The sequence below is a fragment of the Hemicordylus capensis genome, chromosome 4 (genome assembly GCF_027244095.1).
Source record: "Hemicordylus capensis ecotype Gifberg chromosome 4, rHemCap1.1.pri, whole genome shotgun sequence".
Lineage (NCBI taxonomy): Eukaryota > Metazoa > Chordata > Lepidosauria > Squamata > Cordylidae > Hemicordylus > Hemicordylus capensis.
Genome location: NC_069660.1, coordinates 196887386 through 196902401, shown reverse-complemented (window position 1 = coordinate 196902401; position 15016 = coordinate 196887386). Strand labels below are relative to the sequence as shown.

The 15016-nt window shown below is 45.1% G+C and overlaps 1 long non-coding RNA gene across 2 annotated transcripts in view; it reads right to left on the bottom strand.

The window, feature by feature from the left end:
* Positions 1 to 13899: 13899 nt before the first annotated feature.
* LOC128322007 (uncharacterized) overlaps positions 13900 to 15016 on the bottom strand; it is a 37731-nt gene continuing 36614 nt past the window's right edge. For both annotated transcript variants that reach the window (XR_008305471.1, XR_008305470.1), the window contains 2 exons: positions 14552 to 14734; positions 13900 to 14182 (listed from right to left, as the gene is read on the bottom strand). This is a non-coding gene — a long non-coding RNA (uncharacterized LOC128322007). The remainder of the gene's footprint in view (positions 14183 to 14551; positions 14735 to 15016) is intronic.

Sequence of the window (15016 nt, the reverse complement as noted above, 5' to 3'; positions counted from 1 at the left end):
TGGCCAGGAGTACTTTCTATCAGCTCTGGCTGATTTGATAGCTGAGCCCATTCCTTGAAGAGGATGGCTTCAAAACAGTGGTGCATCAGCTGGTAACCTCCAGGCTTGACTATTGCAATATGCTCTACATGGGGCTGCCTTTGTACATAGTTTGAAAACTTCAGTTAGTTCAAAATGCGGCAGTCAGATTGGTCTCTGGGGCAACCTGGAGAGACCACATTATGCCTGTCTTGAAACAGTTAAACTAGCTGCTGATATGTTTCCGGGCAAAATACAAAGTGATGGTTATTACCTTTAAAGCCCTGAATGCCTTAGGTCCAAATTATCTTAGAGAGTGCCTTCTTCTGCATGATCCTCACTGCACGTCAAGGTCATCTGAGGCGGTCCGTCTCCAGTTACCACTAGTTTGTCTGGTGGCGACTCAGAGGGAGACCGTCTCTGTAGTTGCTCCTGGGCTATGGAATGACACTCCCAGCAGAAATCCGTAATTGGAGTTTATTGTTGTCTTTCAGGAGAGCCCTTAAAACCTATCTGTTAGGCCTGGCCTTCCAGGGTTTTTAAACTGCTGCAAACTGTTTTAAATTGTTTTAAATGGTTGCCCTGGTTTTCCAGGTTGTTGTTTTTTTAGCTGTTTGAATGTTTGTATTCTTTTTTTACAATTTTGATTTTAATTGTTAACTGATTTTAATTGGTTTTATTCTGTTGTAAAACGCCCTGACCCATTTTGGAAGGGCAGTATATTAATCAATCAATCAGTCAATCAATCAAATAAATAAAAATATGCTCTGCTTGCCTCTTTATTGATACAAAGCAGGAGAGGCTTCTGTCTGGGAGGTTTTGATTCCAAACAGGGATTTTTCTTTTGATTTTTGATTTTTGTTTGTTTGTTTTGAACAGGAAGCCTAAGTGCTTTGGCTGAAAACAAACAAGGATTTTCTTTTTCTTTTGATTTTTGTTTTTTTGACCAGGGAGCCTAACTGTTGGCTGAGAGCAAAAGGAATTGCAAGCACACACCCTTATTTTAATTTGTAGCTTTTAGGATCTGTGAAATAGCTAGGAAGTAGACAGGGAAAAGGGGCCACTGTGTGTTGTTGAGGTCTGGCAAGGAATATCACACCAACCCTGCAAGGAAGGCTCCAGCAGAAAGCAAGATGTCCCTAAAAAAAGGGAAAAGGGGGAATCTGCCCAGGCAGATATGCCAGCAGAGGCAAACACCCAGGACTTACCTTTATGGCAGATGAAGCTGGAATCTGGAGGTTATGGTCCAGTGCATAATAGGTTATGCAAGCCAAGAAGCAGGAGGGGCAGGGCCATGGAAGACTTTAAATGTATGAGACGCATCTGTTTCCTGTTGTCATAACATTGTGCATTTTCCTACTGTTGCGCATCTTGATGTTGGAGCATAGGTTAAGTTGTGATGTTACAGAGGGGAGGGAGAAACTAGATATTTGCCTGCTCTGTTTGGCAGGCATGTGTATATCATAACATTTGGCTCTGTCTAAATTTGAACACCAGATCAAATTACAAAATAAATATATAAAAATAAATAAATATTTAATTTACTATTAAAAGGTGAGCCCTCCCACCTTTTATGATCTTCTGGAGAGGTCTGGTCACAGTTGCCACCAGTTTGTCTGGTGGCTACTTGGGACTGGGCTTTCTCTGTGGCTGCCACAGGGCTTTGCTCCCTGCTGAAATAAGAGCATCTTCTTCTCTGTTTGTTTTCAGGAAGACCTTCAAGACTTTCCTGTTCTCTCAAGCTTTAAATTAGAATTTTAATAATTTTTAAATATTGTTTTTATTGTTTTATGTATTTTAACCTGTGATTTTAATGTTGGTATCTGTACACTGCCTAGAGATTTACATATCAGGCGGTATAAAAATATGATAAATTAAAATGATAAATAATATAACTGCATACCAACCCTTTGATTACTTTTGTAAACTTCTTGGTTTTTAAACCAACATACAGATTTTTTTTTAAAAAGAATCAAGTCCTGTTGAAATACTGGGAGAAATTTGTAGAGATATTTTCTTTCCAAAAGCATCTACTCATTGTGTGGTCTGGATTGTGTGGCTTGGCCTGTGTGGTGCTGGTAGAGAACTCACAGAACCTCGGATTGCATAAGATGGCCTTTTGGTTTCTTTTGGAGTCTCTTCATGCAATATATCTGTCCAGAACAACAATAATATATTATCTCATGCAGTTTCCAGTTTGATTTTGTAAACTCAGGACATCTGAATGGGATTTGGAGATAAATATCCGAGGGTTTCAAAGGTTGACTGAGGTAGGGTTGAATCTTTTAAAAGGGGGGTGGGGTGGGGAGCCGACATCACCAAAAAATGTGCTTGCTGTGACATTTTTAGAGGCTAAATTACAGTACGCCTGTGCAATCAGCAGCATTCAGGCTCACAGTGTGAACAAAATTAGAAATGGTGGGAGGAAAGGCTCGAGTTCCTAATGAAAGATACAACATTATGCAATACAAGCCTATACATTTGCAGACTAATAATAAACACCTTTTCCATTTGCTCAGGCCCCTATTAGTGGAAAATGAAAGCAAGCAACAGAAAATGAAAGAGAAACATTGTGTTCAGTAGGAGAGTAACAAGGCTTTGCTATTTCTATCATATTATTCAGAACGTTGTAAATGATTTTGGTTTATCATGTTCTACATGATCAAATAATGAGCCATGCCCCCAAATTGTGGCTACTGCATTGTGAATAATGCAGTCAGTTACAATGTGCCCAAAGGCCTATGGGTTCAAATGTCCCCAGTCCATTGTGCTGAGGGCGAGCTGGGACCTGCTGTATATCCCAAGGAAGTTGGGTCTTGTTTTTAGTTGGTCTAATGTAACAGCTAAATGTGTAAGATGGGAAGTTCTCTGAGCTGAACGGGTTGCTGGACTGGATAGGCCCTGGGCCTGATCCAGCAGGGCTGTTCTTATGTTAAAATATGAAAGCTGCATCTTACAAAAATACTGGTAGCTTAGTATTCTCTGTGTGGGCTGTGTGCACATGTATATGTGTAGGAAAGGTAGTTTACATTTAGTTTACTTTTTGTATTAGAAAGTGCCATCAGTATTAGAATTTGGCATGTCCCAAGGAGCAGTGGGTTGTTGCCATATGCAGTTCAGGAAACTAAAGTTCCTGAATTCAGGAGAGGTGATCTTGTGGTAGCAAACATGACTTGTCCCCTTAGCTAAGCAGGGTCTGCCCTGGTTGCATATGAATGGGAGACTAGATGTGTGAGCACTGTAAGATATTCCCCTTAGAAGATGAAACCGTTCTGGGGAGAGCATCTAGGTTCCAAATTCCCTCCCTGGCATCTCCAAGATAGGGCTGAGAGAGATTCCTGCCTGGAACCTTGGAGAAGCCACTGCCAGTCTGTGTAGAAAATACTGAGCTACATGGACCTAAGGTCTGACTCAGTATATGGCAGCTTCCTATGTTCCTATGGAAGTCCTTGGTTGCATAGATCTATTGACATGTTTTTTAAAAATCCAAGCCATTCCTTTAAGGCTGTTAAGAATTTGATTTTTAAAAAAAGATTGGTAATACAGAAGTTAGTGTCAGCAGAGTGGTTTGATCCACGTACCCTGTATCACTCTAGGCCAGTTCAAATGATACTTCTAAATGCACAATTTAGGTAGGTAGGTAGGTAGGTAGGGTTGCCAGGTCCAGATGGTGAAATGCAAGGTCACCAGCATCAGCTATTTAAAGTATGTTGTGCTGGGGTTGGCTAGGGCCAATTGCTCACCCCATGATAAACAGAAGAGATTCATCACTTTACAAGGTGCCTTTTTGCTCAGTTAGCAAATGCTAATTGAGTAAAGTTAGTTATCTAACTGCCACCATATGAAGGAAGCAAGCAAGCTGCACCTGCCGGGCCCATCTATCTCTCTTCCTGCATCACGTGGCTCTGCACCCTACCACTGAAGCAGAACCTCCCCTCTGGCTTCTCCACTGGATGGATGGTCAGTAGGAAGGAGAAAGAGAGCAAGAAGGAGAAGCTGCTCTTGGGAGCAAATTGTTCTGAGTGAACAAAATGTCCCAGCTGCACCCCAGAGCTTCGGACAACACAATGAATGAAAAAGAAAAGTAGTTTGGTCCCCCAAATAGCTGCATGTCTGCTATAAATGTCCCTAGTTGGCAACCCTATTATAGATAGATAATCGTGAACAGTATAGTGAGCTCCAAACTGGGGGAAAACCCTTTTATAGGAAAGGATCCTGACCGTTTCCATGCCCACAATCCCAGATTTCTGCTAGAGAACAAAAAGACACAGTTTTGCAGCTGTAAGTGGGGTGCTGGAAGAGAAGGAAAGGGGCCGGGGGTGACCTCTGTGCCTTAAATAACCTGCCTGGTGATCTGACAACACACATACCCCACCACACACATCTCATGCTCTCTCCTCTTGCTACCTCTCCATCAATCCTTCACCCTCAACCTGACTGGGATCCTCCTGGGCAAAATGCTCTGTCACATCCTAGCAGGGAGAAATGTGGGGTGTGTGTGGGGGGGGGTGATTGAAGAGGCTGTAAATGGGGCCCTAGAAGATGGGGGAAGACAAAGGGCCAGGGGTGACCCTTAAGGCTTTTCCTTGGTGAGTAAGCCTGCTCAATGTTTCCTGTCACAGCAATAAATAAATAAATAAATAAATAAATAAATAAATAAATTAAACATAAACACTCATGTTTGAAACTCAAACACAGGCACACACAAAAATTTCCCCCACTTATTTTATAACCAAAACTTGTAAACTGCATGTTTCCCCCCAGTTTCAGTTGGAGTGGCAGAGCTTTAAAAAAACTCACAACTCTCCACCCCAGGAAGGGAGAAAAAAATTGTGACAAAGGTAAGTCCTACTTGCATAACTGGATGATGCAATCCTGGGCTCTATCCTGTATACAGTTCAAACTCTATGGTTAATGGGGGGTGGGGCACCACATTGCAATACAGATGGTTATCTAATCCTGCTCAACTTCAACCATCCTGCAGATGTTGACCTACAGTTCCCATAATCCCTGTCTATTGGCCACTGTGGCTGAGGATTTGTAGTCCAAAAATAACTGGCGGGCCAAAGTTGAGCAGGCCTGATCTAATCACATGATAATGACTACTCCACATTCTAAATTCTATATTACATCTAGTATTTAAATCTTGGGTAGAGAATGTATGGTTTTCTATATGGATGATCATTTGTACTCAGCAAGATGAATCTAATCACATGTTGAAAGACATGTTATTGTCAACTGGCCCTCTGTGAATTTTAAATCCTGGGGTGGTATTTATACAGAATATTATGGCATAAAACTGGTCATGAGCTTATTTGGCCTATTCTCAAATATGTGCTTAATCAAAGTGATGGAAAATTGCTATTTTCTAGGCATATGCCTTCTTTTCACTTATTCAATGGAATTCCAAAATGTGACAAAAAACTTAATCTTCAGAGAGTGTGATTCTTACATAGGAATCAACAACAGGGACTCAGTTTAGACGTTAATCCAGGCTGAGGATCCTATTCTTATAGTGGAGGCATTGGCATGAACATCCCTTCCATCATCCTTATGACATAAGTGATATGGACATAACGTGTGAATACCTGTAGGTGGGCAAGGAGTGGAAATCAAGCATCTTTGGTGTGAAGGAGAAGAATCACACCATTCAAGTCTTTACACATCTGAATTTAAAGTTATGAAATGAACATAGGGTTGTATGTAAAGGATACAGCCATTCTCTTCTGCCTTAGGAACAGGATCTTCAGCCCTAAGTGTCTGCTTTGGGTCTCAGAGGAATCACAATGGTTGTGCAGCATAGCATACTTGTGATGAAACCACCACAGATTACTGATTTTGCTCTCATGGAAATCTAGCTAATACAGATGCCCAAAGGATAAATAATATGCTTAGCATTCTTTGCAGAGGCAGGAGGGTGGAATTTGTGTGTGAGGAAAATTAAATCACATATGAATTTCCTTGGCCTGACAAATTACCTCTGTTACATCTTATGTCTCTATTCAATTTAACAAATATTCTGGTCATCCAGCATTATTTAACTATGATTAAGCCCACTTAAAGCAAAATGATATCTCCCCCCGCACCTCCTTCAAAGATTCTTTGAGGAAGTGCAACACTTTTCAGCTTTCTTACTTCATTTATTCACCATTTGTGCCAAAGGAGCCAAATTTGAATGTAACCTTGACCAAATTAGCGAAGAAGATAAAGTTTTGATTTCAGAGGGTGAAATGTTTATAAGAAGATGCTATTGGAATGTAATGTGCTTTGAAAGAAATACAAATCCATGATGCTAGAAGTGTCTTCAAGCGTTTTTTAAAAGGAGGATCAAATAAACATTGCTTTTCATACTTGAATGGCAATAATCACAATCTAATGAAGCTTCGCTGAAGTTCCCCCCTTCCTGCCCACATAGTTACTATCACAAACTCACTTTTTTGCATGACTAATTGAGTGCATCAGGACAATAGGATAAAAGCTTTTATGACCTGACCTCTTGGGTTTGCTATAAGCTGCCAGTCAATTATCTCTTACTTTGCTATTTTAGGGAACTAGTGATATATGAAGTGGCGCATGATAAACCTTTCAGCCAGAATTGTTATGCTGAGACAGAAGCTCAGTTTAATTTTGATGCATCCATATGGGTGCCTTTTACAGGCAATATCACATACTGTGCTGGCTATTCATCAGCCATATAAATATCATGCATGAGCTAGGGATGTGCAAACCAGTTCAAATTCAAACCGACTCGGTTCGAAGATTTGAACCCGGACCAAACAGGGCATTGCATTGGCAGAGCCGGTCTGGGTAGGAATCGATTGAGCCAGGTTCAGTTCAAGCTGGTTTGAGTTGGTTCAAAAGTTCTAGAGACCATTTTAGATGTTGTCCTCCATTTTGTGTGATGCTTGATTTCATTGGCTGAGCTCTTGCTTCCCTGATTGGCCAGATGCGTCTGGCTCTCTGGTAGGCTCTGCACTCTGCCAGTCCTTGAGAACTGGCATCTTATTGGCCAGGGGGGAGGGCAAAAGTAGGGGCTCCCAAAGGAGGGAGTTTTTCAGATTGGCTTATTTTAAGCCAAACTGGCTTATTTTTAACTCGCTTGGCTTAAAAAAATTGGTTTATCTATTGGGCTTATTTCTGGGTTTTTTCCACTAGCCATGAAAAAGCCAAATAAGCCAAACCGATTTTTTTAGTCACGTGCATCACAGACTGAGAGAGAGACTAGTGAATGGCTGACAGTCAGTGCATGAGTGATACATTACTTACTGAAACTGAATGAGTGATGATGAAATTGAATGAGTGAGTGAGTGAGCTGACTGCGCACACGTGAGGCACACACACAAAGTAACAAAAGCAAAAGCACGTGTCGTGCACGTCTCCCTCGCACACGTGAGGTACACACAAAGTAACAAAAGCAAAAGCAGTTAGCACGTGTCGTGCACATGCCATCTCCCTCGAGGCTCGAGACAACCCCAAAATCACCCCAACCAATAATCAGCCAGCTAGCCAGGCTGGCTAGCCAGCCAGCAGCAAACACGTCTCTCCTGTCCATTCATCCCCAGACACGAGTGCACGTGCTGCTGCGCCTGCGCGGGCCGCCTGAGCGGCGGTGCCACTGCTTAAAAGGAGAGAGCCCGCGTGTCTCTCAGTGACACTAGTCAGTCACAGTCTCTCTCTCGAGTTTCCTGACATCTCTCGTGCATGTGCATACTGCTTGCTCACTCGTGAGTGACGCTCTCGTAAGAGAGTGACTGACTACTAGTACTACTGTCTCTTGAGTCTGATTCGCGCTGCGAGTTGCGCGGCGCTCTCTCTCCTTCATTCTCTTCTTGTGCAACAGCGACTGCCAGTGGTGCCAGCCAGCCAGTGCCACGAGTTGCCACTCGCCGATGCCAGTCGCCAGCCCCCAAGCAGCAGCAGGCTGCTGCAGCAGCAGGGAGTCCGGGACAGGTAGGGGACGGGTCGCCGGGGCAGGGGGACGGTGCCTGGGTGGTCCTCCTGTGCATGCATTGTTGGGCCGTGCGGCTGTGGGGCCCGGCTGTTTTGCACATATATTAGTTAGCAAATGCCAAAACAACAGAAAGTGTGGTAGTGGAATGGCAACCAAAGTTAAACTCGCTGGCGGTCTCATCTGTTCTGTTTGCACTTTGGTGTTGCGCTAAGCTTTCTTGTTGTGTCCACCCGGCCCATTTCGGGCAATAGGATGAGGAGCGGACTGGGAGGGGGCTGGCAGGTGGGCGGGCGGCGGTCCCTGGAGGAGGGAGGGATTCCCACTACCACCCATCCTCCTCCCTCCCGTTCACGCGGGCGAGAAAAAAGATTTATAAAAGAGAGAACAACTTAGCGCAAGGGAGGGAAACGGTAAGGGGGGTGGAGAGAGACCATCCTCCTAAAGGAGAATGCAAGCAACGCGCCCCCAGCCCCTTTCATCAGCTCTCTCTCAGTATTTTTTTCACCCGTCCTGCAGCCGCCGAAAAAGTATTTCTTTATCTTTTCTTGCTTCGGTCAATACCTGAAGCCAAGCCTCTGGCCTAGCAAAAACACTCTGGCTGCAGTAACCCTTGGCTTCCATTTGGTCTGCTGCAGCTAATGCTGGTGTGATGAGAATCTGCTTGGCAGACTGCAGTGTTTTTGTTCCCAATCCTCGCTTCTGACTGTTTTTCTGGCCCCCTCCCCTGCTTTAAACAATTTTTTCCCCTGGTGTGACTGTGTGTGTGTTTGTTCTGCTGTTTTTATTTTTTTTTTCCCCAGCGTGAGTGAGTCTCTCTCTCTCCCCCTGCTTCTCCTCTGGGCCAGGGAGGCCCAGGCCATTTGACCTGAGGCCTGTCTCTGGCCCATTTCCCTAACCCAGTCCCCTCTTTCCCCCACCTTTTTTGCTTTTGGTGGCTGCTGCTTTTAAATCTGTAGGCTGAGTTGAGATAGAGATAGAGAGTCCTCCTCAGCTCAGCAGCCACTGTCAGTAGATTTGGTTTTATTCTGGGTTCTTTGGCGCCCCCCCCCCCCTTTATTTCCTCTGGAGCAGATGCTTTTCTTTGTTAATCTTTTTCTTGCCATGCTTAGAACACCACCTGCTCGAGTCCAGCACCTCTGTCCTCCTCTTTCCTTTCCTCTTCCCTTTCCCCACCTCCATCACCACAGCCTTTTCCCCCACCAGCCTTTTTATTCATTTTCTCAGTGTTTTTACTTTTAATTTTTTGGGGTGGGTGGGTGAAATAGCTGGAAAGCTTTTCATTCTGCCCTACCCCCGTCCCAGCTGTACCTGCCCGCCTGTGCTGTGCCAGCCTGCAGAATTCCTTCTGGAATTCCTTCTTTTTTCTCCTGACCAGTATGTGGGGCAGAAGATCTCCAGGACAATGAGGGGGTAAGTGATTACTTTTTGTTGTCCCCCTTTAGTGTTCCTTAAATAGGGCCTCCTTTCATGTTTGGGTGTGGGGAGGTATATTTCCTATAATTTTTTTTCTTTACAGGCTGTTTCTTGTTTTCACAGGTACCCCCATTGTGTACTTTGCATTGTTTTTTATTGTATTGTATTTTTGCGGGTGGAGTGAGTAAGTAGGCTTGTTTTTAAAAGGGTTTTCTTTTAAAAGGGGGTTTCTTTTTTTTTAAAGGTTCCCTCCATAAGTATTATTAAAGGTTCCCCCCCCCCCGGCTTTTTTTTTTTTTTTAAGAAAAGGTTTGCCACAATAGGGTTGTTTTTTAAAACAACAACAACAACACCCGTTTTTAACATTTTTCCTTTTTAAAAAAAAGCCCCTAGGGTCTTCGGAAATGTCTGAGTGCCATGTGGCAAGGAAAGCTTGCAGCATGGTGGCAGGCAGAAGTGGGAGGAGTCCCCTAGCTAGTGCAGGAAGTCAGGGTGGGGGGCAGAGAAGATGCCATCCTGAGGTCCCACAGGTCCCAATCAGCAAATTATTTGGCCCAGGTGAGGCAGTGGCGCGAAGGCACTTCTATCCAAAGGAGTCTGCTGCCACCAAGCCAGGTCCTGGACCAGTGGCAGGTCCATTGGGTGGTGCACCACTGGGGCTGGGGCCCAGTGCAGAGCCTGGTGGTGTGGAGGGCTCTCCTGCCAGGGAAGCTTCTTCTGTGGCAGAGATGGAGGGCAGGGGCCCGACGGCTGGCAGTGCAGCCAGAGCAGCTTGCAGCACCGGCTGGCACCAGCATATATTTCACCACTGATCTGTGGAACAGTGTGAGTGGGATGCATGCTACTTTCCTGGCTCTGACGGCCTACTGGCGGGGCCTCCAGAGAGAGGGGGCCTCTGGTGCTGCCTCTGGCTCCAGCGCATCCCACACTGCATTTTGGCACAGGTGGGCCGTCTTGCATGTGGAGACTTTGGATGTCAAGCACACCAAGGAGGCAGTGGCAGCCATACTCAGCTGTCAAATTGAGGAGTGGATAGGTGGGTTGCCACACCTTTCCCGGGGCTTCATTGTGACAGACAATGGCTCCAACATAACAGCAGCGGTAGAGTCAGTGTTGGAGTGTGTGTGCATCTGCTGCATGGCACACATGTGCCACCTGACTATCAGGGATGCCCTTGGCCTCAAGGAGGGGAAGGCATCCAGGGAACATGGCCAACTCATGGTAGGTGCTGTTGCTGTCACGGCTGCGCTTGTGGAGAAGTTCAACAAGATTGCAGCCCACTTCCACTGAAGTGAGAAGTCTAGGCGCCTGCTTTGCCAGTGGCAGTGTCTCCATGGGCTTCCACAACATCTCATCCTCACAGATGTAGATACCCAGTGGAACTCCACATTCCTTGTATTCCAGCGTCTGCTGGAGCAGAAGGTGTCCCTCGATGACCTGGCAAGGAACAAGTCCTTGGGCGTGTGCAATCTATCCAATGCGGAGTGGAAGCTCATGTCCTAAATGGTGTCGGCACCAGTCACGCATGCACCGGCCATGATGAGTAAGTGGTCTCACACCACACCACGTCATGTGTGGCCTTGACTGACCTGGCTCTGAGCCAGACTTTCCTATCCCTTTAATTTTTTCAGAGCCCCCTTCTCTTTCCCCTCTTCTAGCTAGCAGCACACACATGCACACACCAAACACAAACATGCATGCACTTTGCTGGTGCTACCACATGCCTGGGGCCCTGTGTGGCCTCCAGCAAAGATGTGGTGGACCAGACACTCTGAGGCATTTCCATCCCCACAGGCAAAACTCATGCATTGCAAATGAAGAGAAGAGCAGAAGAACCCGGTGTGTGTTGCTTTAAGTTCTCCTTCAGTGTGTTGGAATGTTTTTGCCTTGCCCCTCTTTCTTTGAAGTTTGTGTGCCAGGTTGGTTTTACTGCCTTGCACCATCTAGTTATGTCTTGTTGGTTTGTGGCTGTTGTTGTGTAGTCTGTGCTGTTGTTTGGTTTGGTCCCCTTAGCTTTGCAATTGTGCGGGCACAGCAGCAGGTCTGTTTCTGTGTTCTTGTTGTTGTTGTTTTTTTGTTTCCAGTTGGTTGTCTTCTTAGTTGTGTCACTGTGTGTTGGTATGGTGGCCTGCTAGGGGCACAAAACTAGGGTGGGTGGTGGGCACCCAGGCGTGCCAAGCACCCACCGAACCCCAAAGCAATCAGAAACTTCTTTGAGTTTAGATTTTTCAAATTTTTGAATTTCTCCCATAGGGAATAATGGGGATTTGAGGCAGCCCTGCTGGCCCATTCTCCCCTTTGGGGGTGCCAGGGCACCCCATAGTGGATCTGGGGGCACAATGGGTTTTGCCACAACTCCCCCCAGGCAGTCCCAAGCTGGTGGGGTTTATGGTCCCCCCCCCAAGGAATTGTTTCAGTTACTGTCCTTTTAACAAGTCTATCTCTATCAGAGTAGCTTCTCTGGTCTGTATATATATGTGTGTGTGTGTATGGAAAGATCTTGATAGGGATCCATTAAGAGAACTCATACAGAAATCAAGAATCCAATTTATGTTTGGACTTGCTGTGTATGGGTTCTCTCAACGAATCCCTATCAAGATCTCCCATAAATATATATATATATATAGAGAGAGAGAGAGAGACAGAGACAGAGACAGAGACCACAGAAGCTACTCTGATAGAGATAGACTTTTTAAAAGGACAGTAACTGAAAATATTCGGGGGGGGGGCATGAACCCGAAAGGCTTGGGGCTGCTTTGGGGGGAGAGTTGTGGTACAACCCACCATGCCCCCAGACCCACTTCGGGGTGCCCTGGCACCCCCCAAAGGGGGGAATGGGGCTGCCTCAAATCCCCATTATTCCCTATGGTAGAAACTCAATAATTGGAAACATCTTTTTAAAAATCATTAAAAACAGTAAGAGTGTCTGATTGCTTTGGGGTTCAGTGGGTGGTTGGTACCCCTAGGTGCCTACCAGTTACACCAGCTTTGTGCCCCTAGGTGCTCTACATAGGGGGTAATGGGCTGGTTCAAGCCCCCATTATATTGTATGTAGAATCTTTTAGAACTGGTTCGAATTTGAACCAAACCAGGGGTGGGGATTCGAGCAAAACCAAAACTAAACCCACCCATCCTGGTTTGAATTCAAACCAAAAAGGCTAAGCTGGTTTTGTGCACATCCCTAGCTTTGGGTTCAGTGGGTGGTTGGTACCCCTGCTTGCCTTACTAGCCACCCTGGCTTTGTGCCCCTAGGTGCTTTACATAGGGAGTAATGGGCTGGTTCGAGCCCCCATTATATCCTATGTAGAACCTTTTAGAACTGGTTTGAATTGGGTTTGAATTTGAACCGAACTGGGGTGGGTGGGTGGGTCGAGCAAAACCAAAACCAAACCTACCCACCCTGGTTCAAAGCTGGTTCGAATTTGAACCAAACAGGCCAAGCTGGTTTTGTGCACATCCCTAGCATGAGCAAACCAGCTCATTATTTTTCTCTGTGCCATTCCAGAAGCAAAACAGGACCCATGGCTTTCTCCAAGTATTCTACATAGATGTCACTGAAATGCCCATCTGAAGTGGAGGATAAGGAGAGAATCCACTTAAAATAACATTTATGCTTCGGCTGGCATTACTGTTGCCATGCGCTTTAGAGCTGGTGTCAAATTTTATTATTTATTTATTTATTTATTCAATTTCTATACCGCCCTTCCAGAAATGGCACAGGGCGGTTCACACAGAGAAATAACAAATAAATAAGATAAACAAAATGGATCCCTGTCCCCAAAGGGCTCACAATCTAAAAAGAAACGTAAGACAGACACCAGCAACAGTCACTGGGAATACTGTGCTGGGGGTGGATAGGGCCCGTTACTCTCCCCTGCCAAATAAAGAGAATCACCACATTAAAAGGTGCCTCTTTGCCAAGTTAGCAGGGGTCTAAATTTTGGAATTGAGAAGGGTAATGAGAAGGAATGGTGCATTCAAGCGTTATCCAGAAGCCTTTTCTGAATGGTGCTCATACCCCACCAAGGTTCAGGCCTGATTCAAAAGTTCTGATTAAATTAAGTACCATCATGGGGCCCCTCCAACCCATCCTATGGCCTTGCAGAGGGTATTTGCGCATGCACAGCGGCAGGCAAAATGGCTGCCGCTCACCTTTACGGAGGCCTGAAAGGGCCAAAAATACTACATTTACCTGGCCATGGCAGTGATGAGGGAGGCCGGTCAGGGAGGAGGAACCCTCGTGGACACACACACGGCCTACAGCAAGCCCCCCCAAAGGGGGTACAGGTATTTATTATTCATTTTAAAAATTTTTAAAAAATTGCAGACCTGTCTGGTGGTTCAGTTCCGGTCCAGACGGAACCTGGGGTGTGTGTGTTTCAGTTCGATTTGATCCCGAACCCCCAAACCTCCAAACCGAACCGTCAGACCGTGGACCACTAGACTGGTTTTCCACATCCCTAGTCCCCAAACAGCAAAGCAAAACCAGTTTGATGAGAAAGCAGGAAAGCAAGAGGTCTTGAGACAGTTCTTTATTATTGAAGAACTACAGTGATATATTTAATGAAAAGGTTACAAACGAATGTGAAAAAGCCTGCAGCTTAATTTCAGTTGTACCTCACGGCTGAAAAGAAAGAGTAAAACAAACAGCCATCTCTGGAGAGACAAAATGAAGACTAACACTGGAAGAACAAATTGGGGAGGCACCCAGCACTTTTATCCATGACCCTAAAATCCTCCAGTGGTCACTATGAGACGCTGCAGATGAGAGCTGATACAGCCAGGGTCCTAGCTCCAACACTAAATAAAAAGAATCATCAGTTAGCAGCAGAAACTCCCTGCAAACAGAAAAATATCACATCAGGGAAAAGGCTAGCCTACTGTGCTGGTTTTCTGTTTGCAGAGAGCTCTAAACAAACACAAACACACAAAGTTATTCCCACTTGCAGATTCAACTGGTCTATTGTGATTAGGATACATAACAAACTGTGCAAAAGTGAGCCCAGTGTCGGTGTAATTTAGTAATTGGTGGAATTTAATTTGTACCACTCAGTATTTTACCACCTCATTTTGCACTGTAAGATTTCACGCTGCATGAAATGGAGACCAGGCCACACCAACCCCCAGGGAGGGGTAGTGATGCTGGCAAGGGAAGTACAGTATCTTTACCATTCATCCAGCCCAGATGGGTTCTTTCCTCTTGACAGATGGTACTAGAGCAAAATGATCTGTGGCTTGATGCTGTAGCAAGTTTGCTGAAGCTAACCAGTTCTGGGTTTGGACAGTGCCTGGATGGAGAACACATGTATGCAGCTGCCTTGGGTTCCATCATGGCAGTAAGGTGAGCTACAACTGAAATAAAACAAATTAAAATAAACACATGACCAAGCCATATTGAATATCTCACATAGCAACATTAAAGAATGAATCAACCTTTCTCTTGGTGTGAGTGGGATACACAACAAACTGTGCAAAAGTGAGTCCACTGTTGGAGTAATTTAGTAATTGGAGGAATTTAATTTGTTCAGATCTATATATAACAGTTTGATCACCACATTTTCTTTAACGGAATGTGAAAACCACAGAGGCATTGCCTGTTCTCTTGTGGCTACAGACTACTTGCTAAATTAATAA